Source organism: Erinaceus europaeus, chromosome 13, assembly GCF_950295315.1.
Source record: "Erinaceus europaeus chromosome 13, mEriEur2.1, whole genome shotgun sequence".
Classification (NCBI taxonomy): domain Eukaryota; kingdom Metazoa; phylum Chordata; class Mammalia; order Eulipotyphla; family Erinaceidae; genus Erinaceus; species Erinaceus europaeus.
In genome coordinates, this window is record NC_080174.1 from 55,970,138 (window position 1) to 55,979,618 (window position 9,481).

A 9,481-nucleotide genomic window follows, 5' to 3' on the forward strand; every position below is an offset into this window, starting at 1 on the left:
TGTTGTTATTGCTGTCATTGTTGTTGGATAGGATAGAGAGAAATCGAGAGAAGAGGGGAAGACAGAGAGGGGAAGAGAAAGATAGACACCTGCAGACCTGCTTCACCACTCGTGAAACCACGCCCCTGCAGGTGGGGAGCCTGGACCTCAAACCGGGATCCTTACACAGGTCCTTGCTCTTTGTGCCAAGTGCGCTTAAATCGATGCACTACCTCCTGCCTCCCTTGAGATATTCATGTAATTGGTTAATGGCATTTTATCAGAACTATTCAACGAATGAATGGTGTTTGCCTCTGACAACAAAAGTGCACTGTGTTACCACTGACAGTAAATGGTAACATATATGAATGATAGTTTACTTTTCATCAGAAAGCTTTATTTTTTAGGTCTGTACATTTTCAGGAATATGACCTTTATTTAAAGCTACTTTAAATCTCTCGTTTGGCTTTTCAGAGTTTGCTGATAATAGACGGTGTTCTGTACTTTGAACTGGGGAAGTATTCAAAGGCCAGTGATGATCTGGGCTTCATTTGCAAAGCATTCCAGCTGTGGAGGCCATATGCCATTCCATCTGCCTGTATTGTGTGGGTATTGTTCTGCAGTGTTTCATAACATCCCCACTCTTGCTTTTTGGATTACAAACTCCTTGGGGTATGGATGTGGCTTTTTGTTTGTACCATCTTACCTGATGCAAAGCAACACGTGCACTTTCACCCTCTAAAAAGAGAGGGTATTTGATTCTTAAATGGACAATTGAAGATAGACATATGTGAAGTTGAATCTTTTTCGTTGGGTTTACTATAGAACAGGTATGAGAGAGAAATGTGTTTTTTTTAACTGTCATTTAAAACACCTTTAGTAACAACTACAATTGACCGATATTACTAAATACAATGATAAACTTGCCACACAGAATCTCTCCCCCCCTCTTCATCTCATTAGAAGCTGATCAGTGTTTATGGCTCTTAATGTATCTTCCATAGGGGAACTGACCGAGGTCTCTGTCAGATCTTAGTTGGAAAGTGGAATAGAAGGGACTAAGAATGTTCAGAGAAATTTTAAAGACTTCCCCACTTAAAAAAAAAATAGTTTCCCTTGTCATAGGAAAACTCAGATTTTTTTTTTTTTTACTAGTTTTATACATTTACAAAGATGTTTTTAGCATCTTAGAGGCTCAAGACACTTATATGGTATCACAGACTACACTGAATTTCACACAGAAGCCATTTTCTCCCATTCACTTTATTATTGAATTATATCAGATTTCCTGGGGTTTCCTGACTATTCAGGCTGTATCCACTTTTGCCCTCCACTAATCACATCTCTTATTACTTCTTTTACCTAGTATTCATCCATCCCTCCTTATTTGTCTTTCAATATTCAGCTCACATTTTGCTTTTCTCCAGGAAATAATTGATCATATACCATTTCAACTGCAAATTTAAATTAGACATCCATCTTTATACTCCTTAATACCTGTGCTTAGATATTTCATAGCTTTTGTTTGTTCAGTTATTGTTCAATCATTCATTCATATACACTTACTGTGTTAAGTATCCATTATGTATTAGAAACTTATAGCTGTTGAAGATACATGACAACACAAAGAAGGCATGATTCTTATTGTCATGGAGTTTAAAATAAGTAGACATACAAATATTTAAACAGAATTTATAATTTCAGATAGCAAAGAAAAAAAGCACCTAGTATGATAGTGCTGCACTGAAGGTAGGGAAATTTTGATTGAGTTACCAGGGAAGTCTTTTCTTCTCTTTTCTTTTCCTTCCTCTCTCTTTCTTTTCTTTTCTTTCTTTCTTTCTTTCTTTCTTTCTTTCTTTCTTTCTTTCTTTCTTTTCTTTCTTTCTTTCTTTCCTTCCTTCTTCCTTCATCTTTCTTTCTTTTCTTTCTTCCTTTCTTATTTTGCCTCCAGGGTTATTGCTGGGGCTCAGAGCCTGCACTAGAAATCCACTGCTTCTAGTAGCCATCATTTTCCCATTATTGTTGTTGTTGCTGGGTAGGACAGAAAGAAATTGATAGAGGAGGGGAAGACAGAGGGGAAGAGAAAGATAGACAAGTGCAGACCTACTTCACCACTTGTGAAGCAACCCCCTCCCCTGCAGGTGGGGAACTGGGATCCTTGCACTGGTTCTTGTGTTTTGCACTGTGTGTGAGCTTAACCATCTAACCCTGGGGAAGACTTTTCCTTAGAGGTGGTATTTTATATTTTCTACACAGTGCTGGAGACACAACTCAGAGTTGCATTTATGTGAATTACCACTGAAACACCTTCTCAGCTCAGTGTTTTTCTATTTTTAAATGAGAGAGGCAATGAGACAGATAATGACAGAGTAGGAGAAAGATAGGGGTAGATAGCACAAAACACTGTTCATGAGTTCATTCAGTTGTCCTTGGTGCTTTCTAGTGGTGCTAGGAATTGAACCCAGAACCATAATATAGCCATTTAAGGTGGATGTTCTAACATTAAGACTAGAACATGTTATTTAAAAGGAGATCTGAGTGAAATGATGAGAAGATATAAGGCTAGAACAGTACGACCATAGAATAATGAAGTTTGTGAAGAAGCCTCAACAACTGAAGCAATGCAAGAGAGGAGGCAGGCCTTGTTGGGTCATAGCCATCAATTTTCAGATAAACTTGGAAATATACTTGTGGATAGAACTTCAGAGATACTGTGATTCTTTTTTTTTAATTTTTATTTTTTAGTTAAGAAAGGATAAATTAACAAATCTATAGGGTAGGAGGGGTACAACTCCACACAATTCCCACCACCCAATCTCCATATCCCACCCCCCCTCCCCTGATAGCTTTCCCATTCTCTATACCTCTGGGAGCATGGACCCAGGGTTGTTGTGGGTTGCAGAAGGTGGAAGGTCTGGCTTCTGTAATTGCTTCCCTGCTGAACATGGACATTGACTGGTCGGTCCATACTCCCGGTCTGCCTCTCTCTTTCCCTAGTAGGGTGGGTCTCTGGGGAAGTGGAGCTCCAGGGCACATTGGTGGGGTCTTCAGTCAAGGGAAGCCTGGCTGGCATCCTGATGGCATCTGGAACCTGGTGACTGAAAAGAGAGTTAACATACAAAGCTAAACAAATTGTTGAGCAATCATGGACCCAAAGGTTTGAATAGTGGAAATGAAGTATTGGGGGGTACTCACCGCAAACTCAGGTGTACTACTGCTTTCAGGTATATATTCTCCCTGGTTTATGGATACTTGTGAACATATGCTCTATCTCCTGGAACCTGGTCTATATCTAGGTTTTGGGACTTTGTTAGAAAGTGAACCACCTGAGATGGAATTAGAGAATACTATGAAAGGAAAGAACTCACCTGAGTAATGAAGCTGAAGGGTTGTCATTCCACACCTGAAGTCTCTGGACACAGTCTGAGCTGAAGCATGTTGAGGTGGCAATTGTTGTGTTGATTAGATTGTGATCAGGTGATGCAATATTATTTGATATGGATTGGGAGAGGCATGCGGGAAAGTGGGCCCTATCCTAAGGTTCCAGGACTGGGGCAAATATAAGCTCTATAGTGGAGATGTGAGGTTCCTGCTGTCTTAGGGTTCAAAAAGACAATGTTATCATCACATTATTTGGTAACTGGGTTAACTTTGAAAAGTCCTTTTGTTAGGGTTTGCTGTACAGTACCCAGACTGTGATTCTTTTATTGGACATAATTAATGTCAATAACTTTCTCTTTAAGCAGACAGAGGAGATGTCTATTAATTCAGATACATGTAAATACTTATATATATCTATACTCCAACAACAATTCTAGAAACTTTGGTTAATTTTATCATAATCTGAATTTGTCACTCTACTCCACTTTGTGAATCACTCTCCATTACAGATAGAGCTATAACACTATTTTTTTTTAAATTCTTTCAAGCACTAACAATAAGGTTCTAGGCCTTGTGTCAATCTAAATATCTTTACTCTCTTGATCAAGTCAACAACAACCTTGTGTTATTCCCTATATTTTCAAACTCAGCTTAATTTAGGTATTTGTTACATCAGTTAGATAAATTTGAATTTTTTATTTATGTGTGGTGAAGGGACTTGGGAAATTAAGTATGTTAGAATTCTTTTGCTCTTATTCTCTTAATTTCTTCAATTAATTAAAAATAGTTAAATCATATGATATTAAAATAAATTTCCACACAAAACTTTATCTTCTTCCAAATATTCCATAAATAAGTATCAGTTAAGAGCATGAACATGAAGAAAATTGAGAATCCTGATGTGTACTTCCATTAAACCACAGAGAACGCAGAACATCTAACTTACACCATAAACTCTGAAAGAAGCATGAATCCTTGAGTGCACAACTTTTTCCTCTTGATGAAAATAAAGGGTTGAAACCTTTTTTTTTTTAATTCATGTGTCCCATATGTGACAAGCACAATCAACTTTTTCTTCTTTAATTCAAACTTCTCAAATTTCTTCTTGGCAGATGGTTAAGCCCTACCAGTTCACATGTCCTTACTAATTGGATAAAACTTTTTTTTCTCATAAATATCACAACCATATTGTTCAAAGAGTATCATGTGACAGGTACTTGCACACCCTGTCAGTAGAACCATAAAGGAATAAAATTTATAGAACAATTCGTCAGTATGTTTCAAGAACCTTGAAAAGTTCATCCCTTATGACTCAACAACCTCATGTCTAGAATGGAAACCAAGCAAGTTATAAAGATAATGATAAAAAATACATATATAAGGATTTTCACTGCAGTATTATTTATAACAGAAAAAAACAGTAGAATTGATAGACCTAAATATTCATGAAGTGAATAGAATAACAATGCATCACTGAAATAGACAGTTTATAGCAATAGAAACAATATTTTCAAAGACTTTTTAAAATTTTATTTAAGAAAGTATTAATTAACAAAACTATAGGGTAGGAGGGGTACAATTCCACACAATTACCACCACCCATTCTCCATATCCCACCCCCTCCCCTGATAGCTTTCCCATTCTCTATCCCTCTGGGAGCATGGACCCAGGGTCATTGTGGGTTGCAGAAGGTAGAAGGTCTGGCTTCTGTAATTGCTTCCCCGCTGAACATGGGCGTTGACTGGTTGGTCCATACTCCCGGTCTGCCTCTCTCTTTCCCTAGTAGGGTGGGTCTCTGGGGAAGCAGAGCTCCAGGACACATTGGTGGGGTCTTCAGTCCAGGGAAGCCTGGCCGGCATCCATGACATCTGGAACCTGGTGACTGAAAAAACCGTTAACATACAAAGCCAAACAAGTTGTTGAGCAATCATGGACCCAAAGCTTGGAATAGTGGAGAGGAAGTGTTAGGGGGATACTCACTGCAAACTCTAGTGTACTTCTGCTTTCAGGTATATATTTTGCAGTAGTTTACGGATACGTGTGAACATATGCTCTATCTCCTGGAACCTGGTCTATATCTAGGTTTTGGGACTTTGTTAGAAAGTGAACCACCTGAGATGGAATTAGAGTATACTATGAAAGGAAAGGTCTCACCGGAGTAATGAAGCTGAAGGGTTGTCATTCCACACGTGTAGTCTCTGGACACAGTCTGAAGTGAAGCATGTTGAGGTGGCAATCGTTGTGTTGATTAGGTTGCGATCGGCAGATGCAATATTATTTGATATGGATTGGGAGATGCATGCGGGAAAGTGGGCCCTATCCAATGGTTCCAGGCCTGAGGGAAGTAGAGGCTCTATAGTGGAGATGTGAGGTTCCTGCTGTCTTAGGGTTCAAAAAGACAATTGATAGTTAATGTTATCATCACATTATTTGGTAATTGGTCTAACTTTGAAAAGTCCTTTTGTTAGGGTTTGCTGTACAGTACCCAGTATCTTATATATAGCTGTGCTATATTTATGTACACTCCTAGTCAAATGTAGTCATATACATCACTAGTTAATTAATATGAGAGGGGGAAAATTAATTGTATGTCTCGAAGTTTTTCAAAACACAAACTGAATCTTTTCTCAATATATGCAGTGTAATTGATATGCAGACTCTCTCAAAAGCCTAGACCAAGTAGATCAGAAGCAAGAAATAGCACAGCTATATACAAGATACTGGGTACTGTACAGCAAACCCTAACAAAAGGACTTTTCAAAGACTTTTTAACATGAGAAAATTACCATGAATTAGCATTAAACCAAGGCATAAGCAATCCATGCCACAAAATCTCAGTTTTTCAGAAACAAGATTTATTTGTTTATTTCCATTCTTTCTCCTAGTTTCTGGGGTTTCACAGGGACTTCACACCTGCATAAGAGAAAAGAGAAATACAGGGAAGGAAAGATATTATAAAATTGCATGAACCTATTCAAAGTGACCCCACTCCACCCATGGTCTTCCATATAGTGACTAGGGGCTTGAAACTGGATCCTCCAGCACAGTTAAGTGGGTGGTCTATAAAGTGAGTCACCTTTCAGATTTATTTATTTATTGATTTTGAGCTAGAGAGAGAGACAGAGAGACAAAGACAGAGATTGGATATGTGTTTAATACATTCTCTAGTCCCATCTTCCCTGATATTAGTGAGTTGGTGAGGTCTCTGACCCTTCATTTGATTATCCTGTTCTGCAAGTCCCAACCAAATAAAGCAAAACAAAACAAAACAGAACATCAAAGGAAGAACTATATAAAGTATCTCCTTGTTGAGGTTGAGAAGAAAGCATAATAGTTATGAAAGATGTCTTTCATGCTTGATGCTCTGAGCTCCAGAGTTCAGTCTATAATACTCCATAAACCATAGCTGAGCAATTTTCTACTATAGACAAATACATTAAAAGAAATTCTTTAAAAAAAAAAAAAGAATCTCCTTTGTGAAGTTACTTCTTAGCAGGGAGTAGGAGAAAGAGATGAGAAACCGGTCATCTTCAGTTTCATTTATGGAGAGAGTTGTTTTCAGATTTGGCTCTGTGGGAATGTTCATTTTGGTCTCTTGCTGGATCAATTTCCTTGACCTTTCCTAGTTAAACCTATCTTCATTTGAGTTCCTGATGTCATACTGTCATTTCTTTCTCTGGGAATACCACTCCTCATCTCTGAAGGAAGAAACTCTGTGCTTTCAATTCTTTCTTTTTCTCTTTCTTTCTTTCTTTCTTTCTTTCTTTCTTTCTTTCTTTTTCTTTCTCTCTCTCTCTCTCTCTGGGATTACTGGTTTTCAGTAAACAGTAAAATACAGTAGTTTTTACAGGTGTAACATCTCTCAGTTTTCCACCTAACAATTCAACTCCCTTCAAGTCCTCCTCTGCCATCATGTTCCAGGACCTAAAGCTCCCCCCTCCACCCCAGAATCTTTGACTTTGGTGCAATACACCAAATCCAGTCCAAGTTTTGCTTTGTTTTTTCTTATTTTCAACTTCTTTTTTCTCTTATATTATTAGTTATTTAATAATTATCAAAAAGATTGTGGCATAAGAGGGGGTACAATTGATACAGTTCCTACCTTCCTACCACCTAAGTGCCATACTCCCCCCTACTGGACGCTTTCCTATTCTTTATCTCTCTGGGAGTATGGAGCAAAGATTACTATGGGGTTTAGAAGGTAGGAGGTCTGATTTTTGTAATTGCTTCTCTGCTGGACATGGACATTGACAGGTTGATCCATACCACAAGCCTGTCTCTACATTTCCATATTGGGGTGGGTATCTAGGGAGGTGGGGTTCTAGGACAAACTGGTGAGGTTGTCAGCCCAAGGAAGGTAGGTTGGCATCATGATAGTATTTTTCAACTTCTGTCTATAAGATCATCCCATATTCATCCTTCTCACTTAACATGATTGCTTCAAGCTCCAGCCAAGATGAAGTGAAGAAAAAGAAATCACTTTTTTTTTTTGCCTCCAGGGTTATTGCTGGGGCTCAGTGCCTGCACTACGAATCCACTGCTCCTGGAGGCCATTTTTCCCATTTTGTTGCACTTGTCGTTGCTTTCATTTTTATTGTTGTTATTACCGGATAGGTCAGAGAGAAATCAAGAGAGGAGGGGAAGATAGAGAAGGGAAAAGAAAGACACCTGCAGACCAGCTTCACCACCCGTGAAGTGACTCCCCTGCAGGTGGGAAGCCAGGGTTTGAACTGGGATCCTTATGCCAGTCTTTGCGCATGGCGCCATGTACACTTAACCCACTGGCTACCTCCTGGCCCCCTGAAATCACCATTTTCAATAGCTGAATGGTATTCCATTGTATATATATCACAACTTTCTCAGCCATTCATCTGTTGTTGGACACTTGGGTTGCTTCCAGGTTTTGGCTATTACAAATTGTGCTGCTATGAACATAGGTATACACACATCTGTTTGGATGAGTGTATTTGGTTTTTTAGGATATATCCCCAGGAAAGGAATTGCAGGGCCATAGGAAAGGTCCACTTCTAGCACTCTGAGGGTTCTCCAGACTGCTCTCCACAGGGGTTCTGTTAATATTTTCCTGTAAATTTCTGGTCTAACATCCAAATCCTTGATACATTTGGAATTTATTTTTGTGTTTGGTGAAATATAGTGTTCAGTTTCAATCTTCTGCATGCTTCAACCCAATTTTCCAGTACCGTTTGTTGAAAAGACTTTCTTGTCTCAATTTAATAGTCATTGTACCTTTGTCAAATATTAGATGTCCATAGGTGTGGAGATAATTTCTGGACTCTCAATTCTATTCCAGTAGTCAGTGTGTCTATTTATCTTCCAGTACCAAGAAGTTTTTATTACAATGGCCCTATAATACAATTTGAGATCTAGAAGTGTGATGCCTCCATTTCTGTTCTTTTTTCTGAAGACTGTGTTGGCAATTCTAGGTCTTTTCTGGTTCCAGATAAACATTTGTAGCTTTTTTCTACTCTCAAAACAAACAAAAAGAATGGGTGGATCTTGATGGGGATTGCATTAAATTTGTATATGGCTCTGGGTAGTATATTCATTTTAATGATGTTAATTCTTCCAACTCATGAACATGAAATATCTTTCCACTTCTTTTTGTCTTTTTCTATTTCCTTGAATACAAATTTAATTCACAGTTTTCAGTATACAAGTCTTTCACTTCTTTGGTTAGGTTTATTCCTAGACATTTTGCTATTATTATTATTTTTTTTTGCTATAGTAAAAGGGATTGATTTCTGAATTTCTTCCTCTGTTAACTTAGTGTTTGTATAGAGGAATCCCACTGACTTTTGTATGTTAATTTTGTAGCCTAACACCTTACTATATTGCCTGATAATTTCCAAGAGCTTCCTGCTGGATTCTTTAGGTTTTTTCTGTATAAGATCATATCATCTGCAAATAGTGAGAGTTTCACTTCTCTTTCCATATGTATCCCTTTACTTCCTTGCTTCTACCTGATTCTTATGGCAAGAACTTTTAACACTATCACTATGGTGCCAGAGGGCAGCCCTGTCTAGTACCTGACATAAGGGGGAATGCTTCCAGTTTTTCACCATTGTGTATGATGTTGGATGTATTTTTGCTATATATGAAC